General features: G+C 36.8%; 1 pseudogene; it reads left to right on the top strand.

Moving 5' to 3' along the window:
• Positions 1–5,554: 5,554 nt before the first annotated feature.
• The window catches only part of LOC132676659 (histone H3.3-like), a 63,695-nt pseudogene continuing 52,957 nt past the window's right edge, over positions 5,555–16,292 (top strand).

The following is a 16,292-nucleotide window of genomic DNA, read 5'->3' as shown; positions in this document are numbered from 1 at the left end:
TTATCATAAAGAGTCCCTCAGGGCTTGTTTAAATGTTGCTACAACAAGTATGTATTAATCAACAAATGTTTGAGCTGCTATTATGTGTAAGCACCGATGGGAATTAAAGATGAATCAGACATAGATTTAGTCCCCACACAGCTTTGAGCCTAAGAAAGAAGACAAAGCTTGAATACATGCAAGAATAAAACAATTAAGTGGTAAGTGCCACAGGCAAATCTCCATGAGAGAGAGTTACCTGGTTTTAATAGTATGTCCAAGATGAAGAGAGATGGCCAGCATTCCCAACACCACTACTAGGTGCCTGTCAATGCCAGATCTCCGGCCAGAATGAGTCTCTCACATCCTGTACGTGTGTGTGTGTGTGTGTGTGTGTGTGTGTGTGTGTGCGCGCGCGTGTGCGTGCACGCGCATGCATGCACATACACAGATACAGAGAAAGGATAAGGACACCCAAAATCTAAAGCAGAGAATTTGACCCAAAAATATATGAAACACCTAGCTGTGCCAAGGTTGTTAGACTATAGAAGCCAAGCGTTCCTTTAGGCTGAAGACAGTTCCAAGGCCACTCACCTCTACGTGCTCCACTCTAGAAAGAGGTGGAGTAACTCACTCTGCCCCCTTTCCCTCAGCTTACACCCTAACCTAGGCCCACTAGATTGTAACACTTGGAAAGAGAGAAGAACCCAAAAGAGATGAATGCAAGCAAAAGCACGTTGAAGAAAGAAGCCATTTTTCCCCTCAGGCCATGAACAATAGTCAAAACAATTCAACGCAGGTCTTTCTGCTGGACTTTCCCTGAGCTCACTGGGTGGAGGGGGTAGGGAGTAAGTGGGGCAAGTTGTCTACTTCCAAACAGAAGCAAGCCCCAGAGTCCTCTTTAGCTTCATGAGAGAAAAACAGAAAATGAACCCAAAATGAGAGTTAATCACAAGAGAGAAGCCTTAACTCCAAAAAGACAAAATCTAATTAACAAGTCATGTATAAACACTTGCACTTTTAACCTTCTCCATTTTTACATTAAAATGCCTATGCCCAGTGCTTTTTCCTATAATGACTCTGAGGAATCCATTTTGTCCCCGACCCAGGTCACTATCACTCCTCTCCTCTTCTTGACTTAGAAATGAGAGAAAGAACAGATGAAAAGTCTTGATTTCTCATTGCAGGAACATGCAGAGCACTGAATGAGATATTTGTCCCCTCTTGGAATCCTTCATGTCTTATAACTGTTTCTTTTGTGCATTTTTATGCTTCATATAGGCAGTTAAAAACAAAATTTTTAATGGCTACTACTATTTCTGACCTAATTCAGAATCTTAATTCAGTTTTATATACATTTCATCTAAACACACACATTTATTCTATGTGTAAAAATGAACCAAAAATGAACCAAAAGCGATCCATGACTATATCTGAAAGGCTTATAGCCATCCTAGTTTATTTACTGTACAGACTCAGTACGCAACCGTAAATGTATGAAATGAGATCACATATTTTCAGTTACTTAATTCACGAAAATGCCTTTTCAATCACAGCTTTTCGTTGTAAACCCAGCTGTTTGTTTCATATTACAGCTCAAGAGCCAAGTTTCAAGGGCAAGGCAAGTTTTGCTATGCATCACTGTCTAAAAATAATAGATCTAATAACAGATCTAAATAATAGATCAATTAAGTAAAAATCTGGGATTTTACAGGCATACCATAGTGTAAAATCTCCCACATGTCAAGGGTAATATTTTCAACACTGATAATGATGATTGAAAAAAAAAAAAAAAAACACATGTAATTTCCAAACGCTGGCTGAAGGTGTTCTTGTTTTCTTTTGTTTTGGCTATAAAACCATGCCATCAGGAAGATATATAAACCTGCCTAAAATGCAAAATGAAATATAGTGGATCATGCTATAGGTGTTGTCCAGTTCAGACAATTGAATACTGTGACTAGTTGAACCAAAACCTTTAAAAAGAGTAATTCACATTACTGTTCAAGAATATAAAAGGATGGGGAATCCATTTCTGTTTTAGGCTTAAAGCATTTAATTTTACCTGTCATTTTTATTCTGGAACGCAGACAGTGAGAGATGGGGGCAGCCTATTTAGTCTTAGGGCTGCTATCATTGCAAACCCTGTTCCTACTCCTGCCGGAGAAAATCAACTCAAGTCACTTAGCTAGGAGTTGGTGTTCATGAAATGGGAGCCGAGGAAGAAAGGCAGGAGATAAATAGAACTTCCACAGCCTGAACTGGGCACAGGTTACACAGAGCTAGACAACTCAATTGTCCATAGGAACTTGCATGATCTGCCCTACACACATACTTAATTTGGGGGAAATGAGTGTGATGAGTGTAGTTAGGGAAAGCGTTAGGAAGGCACCCCAGGATAAGAAGAAAGGTAATCTAACTCCTTCCATAACTTGGTGAGAAACCCATACAAAGCTACATTAGTAGGTTAAAATAATATGCTCTGGCACCAAGGTCACAGGTAAAATGTCGAGTTTAACTAATGAGCATTTCACTGAGAAAATATTTGTTATAAAGCCACATTCGGTACCTCTGATTTTATTACACTAACACTGAAATTGAGTACTAGAATGCTGTTCATTTTATCAAAGTAAATAATACCTAGAAAATAATTATTCATATCACAAATGAAATTTTGTAATAATCCCTCCCAATGAACCAACTACCTTAAGTCAGTAACACCAATTTTGATGTGACCTGTATAGAAATGAGCAATTAACCATGTCTATGCTAGCAAATTTGCTATTACTACAGCCTGACATTTAAAACTAAAGTAACAGTGCTCACTGTAACTAACCAACCTTGTAAATTTCTCTCAGTCTTTATTTCTGGCCCTGCAGGCAATCTTTTTAAAGTTGCTTGCTTTAGCAGGGTGAAAGTTCAGTTTTATCTCCTGGACTTCTCACTCGTCTCTGGAGACATGCATTCAAATTCTACTCTACACCTGTTCTTTAAAAGCATGTTTTTTTAAACCATGTAGCTGTTCAGTTTTTATCTCCTGGCACAGTCACAAAAGAAAAACTGAGAAAAATAAAACCACAGGAGTTTTCTGGAAAATATGCAAAATCCAATGATGTCTTCTTTTACAATCTAAGACTGTAATTCATTAGTAGGTCTAACCCTTGTTCCAGCTAACCTCCTTTGAATCTTCCTGTTTATATACAAGTTAATATGTTTAGAATGCTACGGATTTCACTTTACCTAATCTTAGCTGAGGAACGAAAACTACATAAACAGGAAGACTGAAAAAAAATCATATTAAGTAGACCAAGGTTAGATGTGCCAATGAAGTAAGCCTCAGATTTGGCAAAGACAGTGACTAGCTATTGTGTATATATGTAAATTCATTTTTTCTTTGTAGACCATGTTATTTTTTTATCATAGAGAGAAAGAGTGTAAGCAGTGGAGAAGGACAGAGGGAGAGAGAGAGGAAGAGAGATGGAGACAGAGGGAGAGAAAGACAGAGAAAGAGAGAGAAAGACAGAATATCTCAGGCAGTCTCCATGCGTAGCATGGGGCTTGACACACGGCTCAATATCACAACCCTGTGATCATGACCTGAGCCAAAACCAAGAGTCAGAGACTCAACCGACTGAGCAACCCGAGTACCCGTTATAGACCATTTTAAAGCAATGTGTGTATAACTAAACCATTTTTAAGAACAGTAGAGCAGTGATTTTTCACATGAATATTTTAATACACATAAAGCCTAAATATCATCTATCACTTCAAAAAATTACTTTAACTACAATATTAAAACATCTGATCGGACTCCAATCTATGATTATGTTTATGCTAAGCCTATGTCAAATTCATCCTAAAAATGACAAAAGCTTTTGCAAGGATAAGCTCCTTTAGACGAGCCCATGACTTTGTTATTGTTACCCCTGGTACTCTTTTCTTATAATGTCTGATATAGCCCATGATGATGTACCAGTGCAAATAATATCTGATATATTTTTAACAGTTGCAATCTACCAGATCATTCCAAAAGCTAAATTCCAGGAATCACAGAGCATGAACCCAACTCCCATTTGGAAGATGTGAAGGGTGACTTATATTTACACTTGCATATATACTTGTATACACAGTGCCCTCTCACATTGTGCTGAGATCACTTAAAATCCACTATGTAGGACGTATGATGGCTGGAGAGGATAGATAGATATTCTAATTTCTTGTTTCAAATGGTGATAGTATCTCAAAGGGTAGGGTCTCTTTTACATTTTCTTTCTCCAAGTTATTTTGTTTTTTTAAAGTACAAATAGCTATGCCATATCTCCAGCAGGAAATTCTGGTAGCACTTGAGAATTTGAGAAAAATAGCAGCATATAAAAAACAAAAGTAAACTGTAAATATATTCCTCGTAGTAATGTGTCAATTCCAAATGTAGAATAGTACAGAAACTTAATTCATTCAAGTCAAGTTTATAATTTTTCAGCCAGTTTCCAAAACTTATCCTGTCTTATATTAACAGAAATAACTTGATTAGAATTGATAATGGAATAAAATTAAGTCTCCTCATCCAAGTAAATGTGATGCATCTCCACTTACTGAAATCTTTTATTCTCCTCAGAGAAGACTTGTAGCATAAATTTAAAATTATTCTTAGTCATTTAATATTTTTAATGTATTTTAACCCATAATATTTCTCACATGTTGCTTATAAATTGAGGGCATTTCTGCTGCTATTTTGTCTTATTAAGCAGTCCACTTGTCTCCTTCTTTGTTTGTTAGTTTCAGTTGATTTCCTTGGCTTTTCAAAGAAGAAAAACACAGGTGCAAATACAGATACTTTTTTTCTCCTGGATCCATTGTTAGTCACAGTTCTTACCTAGTGATGTGAATTTCTCAAATGACATGAAACGACAGTGATGATAAAAATAATACATTTTATGTTTCACTATAAGGTATGTTATTATCTCTTGTTTTAAGGTAAATATTCCTTACATCAAAAAACTCTCTTCCTAACTTACTGAGACTTTTCATCCAGACTTGATACTGAATTTAATCCAATGTTTTCATCATCTGTTGAGATAATTATTTTTCTCATGCAAAATTTTTGTGTTATTTATTTATTTTGAGACAGAGAAAGAGAGAGAGGGAGGGAGGGAGGAGCAGAGAGGGAGGGAGAAAAAGAATCCCAAGCAGCCTCCATGCTGTCAGCACAAACGGTGACATGGGCTTGATCCCACAAACCGTGAGATCACCATCTGAGCAGAAATCAAGAGGCGGACACTTAACCCACTGAGTGACTCAGGCGTCCTATCTCATGCAAATTTTTAACATGACTAAATTTTGTCATATTTTCCTAATGTTGAATTATCCTTGAGTTAATGTGCTTCACATCACCTGGTTCATACACTAACCAGCTTTTGCATAATGTTCTTCTGTTTGGGGAAGTTTACACATTTTTCAAACTGTGAATCCCAACGTTACGAGACAGAAACTCTTCTTCAGCCTCCCTTACAAGGAGAAGTCCCATTATATAACCAGGATCAGTCAAATTGACATACACAGAGAAGAAGCAAATGCCATGGAGAAGCAGCTCCAGTCTGGCAAGGATAGTTGCTGTGAAGGCCAGTTCAAAAGCGGCACTGGCCAGGCTCCTGCATCATCCATATCAGTAACACAGCCATGGAACCCGAGCCCAGTATCAAGACCAGAAAATCTTCCCTGGAGCGGACCTGTGGCTGGGTAAAGCCATCAGCCCCAGCCTACAGAGCCTCTGTTCCCATGAAATTCTTTAAGTTACACTTAAAAACTTCATTTCTGTTAAAGTCACAGTGGATTCAGTTGTTGCAATTAAGATTTGATTGAATGAATGTATTGAGGACTTCAGTTAGCTAACATTTTATTAAGGATTTTTTTTTTTACAAAGTGTTTATAAGAAAAATTGATCTGTGATTTGCTTTCTTGTGGGGAAATAGGGAAGAAGTTCTTTTTTGTTAAAAATTGGTATTAAACTTCGGGAAAATAAATTGATATGAAACTCTGGTAAAATTCAAGACAGTTACCATTTTTTCTGCCTTGGAACAGCTTAAATAGCTTGTGGATTATTTATCCCTTAAATATTTGACAGAAATTCTCTTATACAAATTTCTGTCATTTTTACACCATATATATAGGTCCATTCAGGTTTTTTTAGTTTCTGGAAACATTTTAGACAATCTAATAATTTCTTTTCAAAAGTATTTCATTCACATTTTTTTATATTGGCAAAAAAACTCAATTTTTGATCTTCTGCATATCTGACTATATCTATTATAGAGCATTTATCAATTTACCTCCTTTTTTCAGGTAATTTTTCTGGAAGCTTTTCTATTTTATTGTCCTTTCCCATTTTTAAAATTGAGTTTCTAGTAAGTGGAGAAATGGTAGAGAATTGTAATGATAATAAGGTCATCCCCTTGCAAAATTGCTTCTCACATATATAATCATACTTGATTATTATTCCAAAAGAACCACAACCACCATGTCAGACAAATGTTAAGAGAAGTAAGTTCTCTGGGAGGCCGGAACTTGCCAAGGTGACCAAGATAAACGTACTCATTTCTGATGCAGACTCTTCTCACTCCTGATTTTTGCATGTATATTCAAATAATATTATTAGAGCTACTACTATTGGTTGATATTTCTACATATTATATGTATATGTGTTATAATGCCTTCTCATTTGCATCTCATTTAATAATACCAAAAAAAAAAAAAAAAAACTTTGGGAGTATAACTATTTTTCCCATAATTGAAACACTGAAAATAGTTAATTTGCCTCAGGCAAGGGAAGCCTGGAACAGAGGCCTTCTTGTTCCCAATGTAAAGAATGAAATAATATTTCATGTCTCCAGCAGAAAACAAGTCCAGAATTAAGGTCTCAGGAAATTATCCAGAGAAAGGAAAAGAGATAAAAAGAGAGGAAAGGAGAGGAGAATACAGGAGAGGAGAAGACAGGAGAGGAGAGGAGAGGAGAAGAATTGTATTTCATATACTCTGGTGCAACTAATGTCCTATTTCTTTGTTAAAGACAAAAATTGTACCTGATACTTATTAAAATAGCAAGAAAAACTTTACTCAAGACTATTGCAACAGGGTCAAGACTTATAATAGGGAAGAAAGATTGAACTCAACTTCTTTGAAACAAAAGTCAGGAACTTTTTTAAATTCTGGTGCCAGCTTGAAGAGAGAGGTTGGACACTGTAATCAGGCCTTCTGTATTTTCTAATTGGAGCGTATCGAAGTTAGCTTTCTACCATCACATAGGGACTTAGAGATAGGAGCCCCCTATGTTTCTGATGATTAGATTTCAAAGAACTGGCTCTCAAGTTGGAGAAAGACATTAGTGGATTGCAGAAAATTTACATTTTAAAGGCAGAGAAAGAATTTACAACGGAAAGCTTTCTAACATAAATATTCTAAGAAAAGAGAAGTCAGAGAATAATGGTCTAGACTAAAACTGTCTAAAGTTTAGTCAAGCTGAGAGGAACATTAAGACTGTGTTGGTCTTCTTAGTCTCTCTACAACAGATAAATCTGCTCCACATCTCATCTCCTTGGCTGTCAAAAAATTCTAAGCTATATGTTGTTTGCAAGAGAAGCTTCTTCTCAGTCTTTCTGAAAGAATCTCGAATATTTAGCTAAACTTAGAATGTTTGGGGAGAGGCATCTATGTTCAATTCATACTACACACCACTGACAGTCTTGCTGCCCAGTTTCTCACGGTCACCTACTAGAAACCTCATAGCTCCTCAGTGCCCTTGGCAATCTGTCACCTGGGAATTCTTCATTGAACTTCCAAATCACAGCTCCTGTCAGTCTTCACATTTACCAACAATCTCACTATAGCTCATGATCTGCCACATTCATAAGCCCCATAGGAAAAAAAAAAAAATTCTAGTATCAACCAAAACTACAAGGAACATTTTCTGTCTGAAAAGTTGTTTGCTTTTGTTTTTCACAGCCTCAGCTTTTCCAAGAATGAAAGCATAAGTAAGGATTATTTTCTGAGGAACTGGTAACTTTAGTTCTTGATCAACAGAAAAATCATAAAGAACCTTGGAGTACAACTTTGGCTACCCTGAGATGTAAAAGTGGTATTTCCTTACATTTTTTTCCAGATTCTATAGAAAATAAAACAGAAAAGACCAGAGTACACACACACACACACACACACACACACACACACACACACATGTTTAAGTTTATCTAGAAATAAATAAAATTGATTAGTGGGACAAGGAGTAAAGATGGTGCAGTAGTATGGGGACCCTGAGATTTTCTCATCCCTGAAATGCAGCTCGATCAGCATTGAACCATTTTGAACACCTAGGAAATTGATCTGAGGATTAACACAACAATCTGCATAAATTGAGCCAAAGAACTTGGCTGGTACGTGGCACAGACAGCTGAATCAGGAGAGAGAAAAGCTGCGGAGTCACGGAAGGTAGGGAGCTGTTTTCACAGAAAGAAGACAGAAAGAGCAAGAGCCAGGGGAAGAGTGTGGTGCATTGGGATCAGGCAAGACAATCATTCCCCTCAAAAGGGGAGCTACTCCCCTCAAAAGTAGCTGGAGAGAGAGGAAGGGTGAAAAAATTCACAGGGACTGAACAAGAAATCTGTTCCCTAAAATCACTAACAGGGAGACAGGAGAGGATTTCAATACTGCCAGGATTCTATAAAGAGTAGGGTGCAGAGTCTGAAGGTTTGAAGCTCAGTTCCTGGTGGTGCTCTGGTGAGGAAGTAGGGTGAATCCCTAGGAGCAGGCAGCGTGTTCTGAGAGGCCCGTGTGCCATATGGGGAGAGGCAATTCCCCTGCTTGGACTGTATTTGGTAAAGGCCATACAGCCTCCCTGCCGGCAGAGGTCCCAGTAGACTCCAGAGAGCATCCACTTCTGCTGGTATTGGGACAAGATGCCAGAGAGTGGCAAAATCTGGCACTGGCTGCGTGTTGTGATTTGCCATCATCTCTGAAACTGTGCTGCCGTGCAATTGTGTGAATGTTTTCTGGGAAAAGCTGGCACCCATACATTGCTCGTTGACATCCTCCCCCAGAGAGTTGGCATGGGTCTAAGCCCAGGGGACTCTCGAGTGTGGGGTTTTGAGACACAGACCCATGTGAGATAAAATTCTGGAGGGAGGCATTGCCTGGCTGGCAGACAGCTTGGACACAGACAGGGAGCAATTGGGGAATGGATGGAAGCCTGAGACCAAGGAGGGGTGCTTGATCGAATGTGTGTGAGGGAACGAAATTCCCACATAACAGACTAGAGAGCCAGGTGAAGCCATTTCACCTCTAGCGTGCATGCACACAGATCGACCCCAGTGAGCTAAGCAACACCACCAAGTGGAGAATGGAACCACTACACCAAGACCCACTAAACTACACCCTCCAGGCATATTCCCCAGAAGACCAGCACAAATCCCTCCCACCTGCTTAGCCTGCAGACTACAGTGTTCTACAAAGTTTCAGTTCTAGGGGAAACGGGATGTAACTTCATTTGGGTTGCATTCTGTTTGTTCATTTTCTTTGCTTCTGTTTTTGCTTATGTTGTTCTCTTTCTTCTTTTTTGCTCAGATACACAAGGAAACTTTTTTTTTTACTTTTTATTCTATTTTATTTTATTATTTTCCTCTATTTTATTATTTAAGTTTTTAAATTTTTAATTTTCAAAAATTTTTTTCTTTCTCTTTTTTCTCTTTTCTATCAAGCTTCTCTCTACAAGCAAATGGAAACAAACCTAACATCTAGCTTACTTTATTTGATTTTGTTTTGTTTTAATTTTTTTTATTTTTTATTTTATTTTTTTGTCCTCCTCCAAAATGACAAGGTGGAGGAATTCACCCCAAAAGAAAGAACAGGAAGAAATGACAGCCAGGGATTTAATAAACACAAATATATTTAAGATGTCTGAACTAGAATTTAAAACCATGATTTTAAGAATACTAGCTGCAGTTGAAAACAAGCATAGGAAACACTAGAGAATCCCTTTCTGCAGAGATAAATAAACTAAAATCTAGTCAGTCCAAAATTAAAAATGCTATGACTGAGATACAACCTCAAATGTATGCCACAATGGCAAGGATGGACAAAGCAGAGCAGCGAATCAGTGATATAAAAGATAAATTATGGAAAATAATGAAGCAGAAAAAAAGAGGGAAACAAGTCAAAATATCATGATACAAGACTTAGAGAACCCAGAGGCATATTAAATAGGAATGATACTGGAGTGACTGAGTGGCTCAGTCAGTTAAGCATCCAACTTTGGCTTAAGCCATGATCTCCCAGTTCATGGGTTCAAAACCTGCATTGGGCTCTGTGCTGACACCTCGGAGCCTGGAGCCTGCTTCAGATTCTGTGTCTCCCTCTCTCTCTGCCTCTCCCCTGCTCATGCTGTCTCTCTCTCTCTCTCTCTCTCAAAAATAAATAAACATTAAAAAAAACTTTTTAAGACAAATAACATTCATATCATAGGAGTCCCAGAAGATGAAGAAAGAGAAAAGGGGGCAGAAGGTTTATATGAGCATAGTATAGCTGAAAACTTTCCTAATCTGGTCAAGGACACAGACATTAAAATCAAAGAAGCATAGAGAACTCCCTTTAGATTCAACAAAAACTGACCATCACCAAGGCATATCATAGTCAAAATCACAAAATACACAGACAAGAGTTATGAAAGCAGCAAGGGAAAAAAAAAGTCCTTCACCTACAAGGAAAGAGAGATCAGATTCACAGCAGATCAGTCCACAGAAACTTCACAGGCCAGAAAGGAGTGGCAGGATATATTCAAAATGCCAAGTTGGAAAAATATGCAGCCAAGAATTATTTATCCATCAAGGTTGTCTTCAGAATGGGAGTTTGTGACCACTAAACCAGACCTGCAAGAAATTTTAAGGAGGACTCTTTGGGGGGGGGGGGGGGCGGGGGAGGGGGAGATAAGACCAAAAGCAACAAAGACTAGAAAGGACCAGAGAACATCACCGGAAACACCCACTCTACAGGCAACACAATGATATTAAACTCATATATTTCAATAATCACTCTAAATGTCAATGGACTAAATGCTCCAATCAGAAACATAGGTTATCAGAATGAATAAGAAAACAAGATCCATCTATATCTATCCTACAACAGACTTATGTCAGACCTGAAGACACCTGAAGACTGAAAGCAAGGGGATGGAGAACAATCTATCATGCTAACGGACATCAAAAGAAAGCAGAGTAGCCATACTTTCACCAGATGAACTAGATTTTAAAACAAAGACTGTAACAAGAGATGAAGAAGGGCATTTTATCATAAGGGGTCTATCCATCAAGATTTAACAATTGTAACTCATTATGTCCCTAACTTGAAAGAACCCAAAAATATAAATCAATTAATCACAAACATAAATAAACTTGTTGATAATAATACAATAATAATAGGGAAATTTAACACCCCACTTACAAAAATGGACAGGTCATTTCAGTAGAAAATCAGGAGGAGATAATGGTTTTAAATGACACACTGAACTGGATGGACTTAACAGATATATTCAGAACATTTCAGCCTAAAGGAGCAGAACATCAATTCTTCTTAAGTGCACATGGAACATTCTCCAGAATAGATCACATACTGTGTTACAAATCTACCCTCAACAAGTACAAAAAGATTGAGATCATACCATGCATATTTTCAGAACACAATGCTATGAAACTTAGAATCAACTACAAGAAACAATTTGGAAAGATCATAAATACCTGGAGATTAAGGACCATCCTACTAAACAATAAATGAGTTAACCAAGAAATTAAAGAAAAAATTTAAAAAGTACATGGAAGTCATACAAATGAAAACATGACATTGCTGCACAATTGGGGTTCAGCAAAGGCATTCATAAGAGAGAAATATGTAGCAATCCAGGCCTTCTTAAAGAAGGAAGAAGGGAACCTGGGTGGCTCAGTCAGATAAGTGTCTGACTTCAACTCAAGTCATGATTTCACAGCTCATATGTTTGAGCCCCACATCAGGCTCTGTGCTGACAGCTTAGATCCTGGAGCCTGCTTTGGGTTCTGTGTCTCCCTGTCTCTCTGCCCCTTCCCTGCTCTCTGTCTCTCTCTCTCAAAAATAAATAAACGTTAAATTTAAAAAAAAAAAAAAAAGAAGGAAGAAATGTCTCAAATACACAACTTAACCTTACACCTAAAGGAACTGAAAAAAAAAAAAAAAGAACAGCAAATAAAGCTTCAAAATAGCAGAAAAAGGGAAATGATAAAGATTAGAGCAGAAATTAATGATAACGAAATCAAAAAAACAGTAGAGGAGATAAATAAAACTAGGAGCTGGTTCTTTGAAAGAATTAACAAAATTGATAACCCCCTAGCCAGATTTATCAAAAAGAAAAAGGAAAGAATCCAAATAAATAAAATCACGAATCAAAGACAAAAGTTCCCAATGAACACCTCAGAAATACAAACAATAAGAGAATATTATGAGACATTATAGGCCAACAATTTGGGCAATCAGGAAGAAATGAATATGTTCCTAGAAACATATAAACTACCAAAATTGAAACAGGAAGAAATACAAAATGTGAACAGACCCATAACCAGTAAAGAAATTGAATCAATAATAAAAAATCTCCCAACGAACAAGAGCCCAGGGCCAGATGACTTCCCAGGGAAATTCTATCAAACATTTTTTTTTAATGTTTATTTATTTTTGAGAAAGCATGCAAGCAGAGGAGGCGCAGGGAGGGAGTGAGACAGAGGATCTGAAGAGGGCCCTGCGCTGACAAAGCGAACCCAATGTGAAGCTCAAACTCACAAACTGTGAGATCATGACCTGAGCTGAAGTCAAACGCTCAACTGACTGAGCCACCTAGGCACCCAAATACTACAAAACATTTAAAGAATTAATGCCTATTCTTTTGAAGCTGTTCCAAGAAATGGAAGGAAAACTTCCCAACTCATTTTATGAGACCAGCATTACCTTTATTCCCAAATCAGACAAAGACCCCACTAAAAAGGAAAATTACAGACCAATTTCTCTGATGAACGTGGATGCAAAAATTCTCAACAAGATACTAGCAAATGAATCCAACGATACATTTAAAAAAGTATTCACCACGATCAAGTGGGATTTATTCCTGGGTTGCAGGGGTGGTTTAATATCTACAAATTAATCAATGTGATACACCACATTAAAAAAAGAAAGGATAAGCACCATATGATCTTCTCAAAAGATGCAGAAAAACATTTGCCAAAACAGAACATCCTTTCTTGATAGAAATCATCAGAAGGTAAAGATAGAAGGAACATAGTTCAATATCATAAACATCTCACCAATGTTGTTCAACACAGAACTTGAAGTCTTAGGCTCAGCAACCAGACAACACAAAGAAATAAAAGGCATTCACATCAGCAAGGAAGAAGTGAAACTTTAACTATTTGAGTATCAGATGACATGACACTCTACATGGAATACTTGAAAGACTCCATCAAAACACTGTTAGAACTGATACATAAATCCAGCAAAGTCACAGGATATAAAATCAACACACAGAAATCAGTTGCAGTTCTATACACCAACAATGGAGCATCAGAAAGAGAAATCAAGGAATTGATCCCATTTACAATTGCACCAAAAACCATAAAATGCCTAGGAATAAACCTAACCAAAGAGGTAAAAGATCTATTTGCTGAAAACTATAGAAAGCTTATAAAAGACATAAGACACAAGCTTAAGAGGACACAAAGAAATGGAAAAATGTTCCATGTTCATGCATTAGAAGAACAAATATAGTTAAAATGTGTTTGCTACCCAAAGCAATCCACATATTCAATGCAATCCTTATCAAAATACCACCAGCATTCTTCACAGAACTAGAACAAACAATCCTAAAATTTGTATGGAACCAAGTAAGACCTTGAATAGCCAAAGCCAAGTTGAAAATCAAAGAAAGCCCTCCAGAGGCATCACAATTCCAGATTTCAAGCATTATTACAAGGCCGTAATCATCAAGACAGTATGGTATTGGCACAAAAGCAGACACATAGATCAGTGGAACAGAATAGATAACTCAGAAATAGACCCAAAATATATGGCTAACTAATTTGTGACAAAGCAAGAATGAATATACAACAGAAAACAGTCTCTTCAGCAAATGATTTTGGGAAAACAGGACAGTGACATGCAGAAGAATGAACCTGGACCACTTTCTTACACAATACACAAAAATAAACTCAAAATGGATGAAAGACTTAAATGTAATGCAGGAAACCATCAAAATTCTAGAGGAGAAAACAGGCACCAACCATTTTAGCCTTGGCCATGGCAACGTCTTACTAGACATATCTCCAGAGCCAAGGGAAACAAGTAAAATTGAACTATTGGGACCTCATCAAGACAAAAAGCTTCTGCACAGCAAAGAAAACAATCAGTTAAACTAAAAGGCACCCTACAGAATGGGAGAACATATTTGAAAATGACATATCAAATAAAGGGTTGGTATCCAAAATCCATAAAAAAAAACTTATCAAACCCAACACCCAAAAAACAAATAATCCAGTGAAGAAATAGACAAAAAACATAAACAGACACCTTTCCAAAGAAGACATCGAAATGGCTAACAGACACATGATAAGATGCTCAACACCACTCATCATCCGGGAAATACAAATCAAAACCACATTGAGAGAGCACCTCACACCTGTCAGGCTGGCTAAAATTAACACGGGAAACAACAGATGTTGTCAAGGATGTGGAGAAAGGGGAATCCTTTTGCACTGTTGGTAGGAATGCAAAGTGGTACAGCTGTGCTGGAGAACAGTATGGAGGTTTCTCAAAAAATTAAAAATAGAACTACTCCACAACCCAGCAATTGCACTACTAGGTATTTATCCAAAGAATACAAAAATGCTGATTCAAAGGGGCACATGCACTTCAATGTTTCTAACAGCACTATCCACAATAGCCAAAGTATGAAAAGAGCCCAAATTTCCATGGTAGATGAATGGATAAAGATGAAGTATATGTATTTATATATATATACTTATATGTATATATATTTTTGTGTATATACTTATATATATATACATATATATATGTATATATATACATACATACACACAAGGGAATGTTACTTGGCGATCAAAAAGAATGAATTCTTGCCATTTGCAACAACATGGATGCAACTAGAATGTATTGTGCCAATTGAAATATGTCAGTCAGAGAAAGACAAGTACCATACGATTTCACTCACGTGTGAAAATTAAGAAACAAAGCAGATGAACACAAGGGAAGAGAAGGAAAAATAAAAACAGAAGGAGGCAAACCATAAGAAGCTCTTAAATATAGAGAACAAACTGAGGGTTGCTAGAAGGGTGTTTGGTAGGGGGATGGGCTAAATGCGTGATGGGTGTTAAGAAAGGCACTTGTTGGGATGAGCACTGAGTATTATATGTAAGTGATGAATCACTAAATTCTACTCCTGACACCATTATTACAACATACGCTAGCTAATTTAGATTTAAATAAAATTAAGAAATAATAATAAATAGTTAAAAATAAATACAAACACACATACATAAAAGAAATAAATGAAATTTGAGAATTAAGTCACCAAAAGATTACTATCTCCATCTAGATAGTAATTAATGGCTAATGCTTAAAATTTTTTTATGTAATGATTTTTTTTCATTTGTTTCAATTTTTCTGTGTTTTCTATGATAGCCAAAAAAAATCATGAACTTCTTTTGAACTAGAAAAAATTAAGTAGATCATTAAAAAAGAAGGTGGGAAAAGATATATAGCAACAATTTTAGCACTCTCAGAAAAATTTATCTTTTTAGGAGAAAACTTGAAATGATGTGCTAATATGAGATACAGGCATAGCAAATCAAATTTTTTTTTCTGTATAGTTTAATTTGCAATTGCCTTAGAGAAAATTCCATGGTGACAAGTCACAGAAACTTAAGTGTGGCCCGGGATATACTAGAACAAGAAATCTCTACTAATAATCTTATGTGGGTCTCTGACAAAACAATATCTGTTACACAGATGTTTCCATCTACTGTTGTCCACACTAGGTTCTGAGCCATCATTACAGTCTCATCTATTGGAACAGTACAGTCAATATTAATCTAATAGACTATGTCTTCTCTTTAAAATTATGCTTCAGACAGTGTACAAAGTTTTACATTCTCAGGGGAATTTGTCATATTAAAAAAGCTGCTGAAAAGAAAATGAAGCTACTATATTGTGAAGAGGTTTTTCATTTTCATATTTTCATTCTGTGT

The sequence above is a fragment of the Panthera onca genome, chromosome A2 (genome assembly GCF_046562875.1).
Source record: "Panthera onca isolate mPanOnc1 chromosome A2, mPanOnc1 haplotype 2, whole genome shotgun sequence".
Lineage (NCBI taxonomy): Eukaryota > Metazoa > Chordata > Mammalia > Carnivora > Felidae > Panthera > Panthera onca.
The sequence above is the reverse complement of the archived record's forward strand: the minus strand, read 5'-3'. Positions and strand labels throughout refer to the sequence as shown.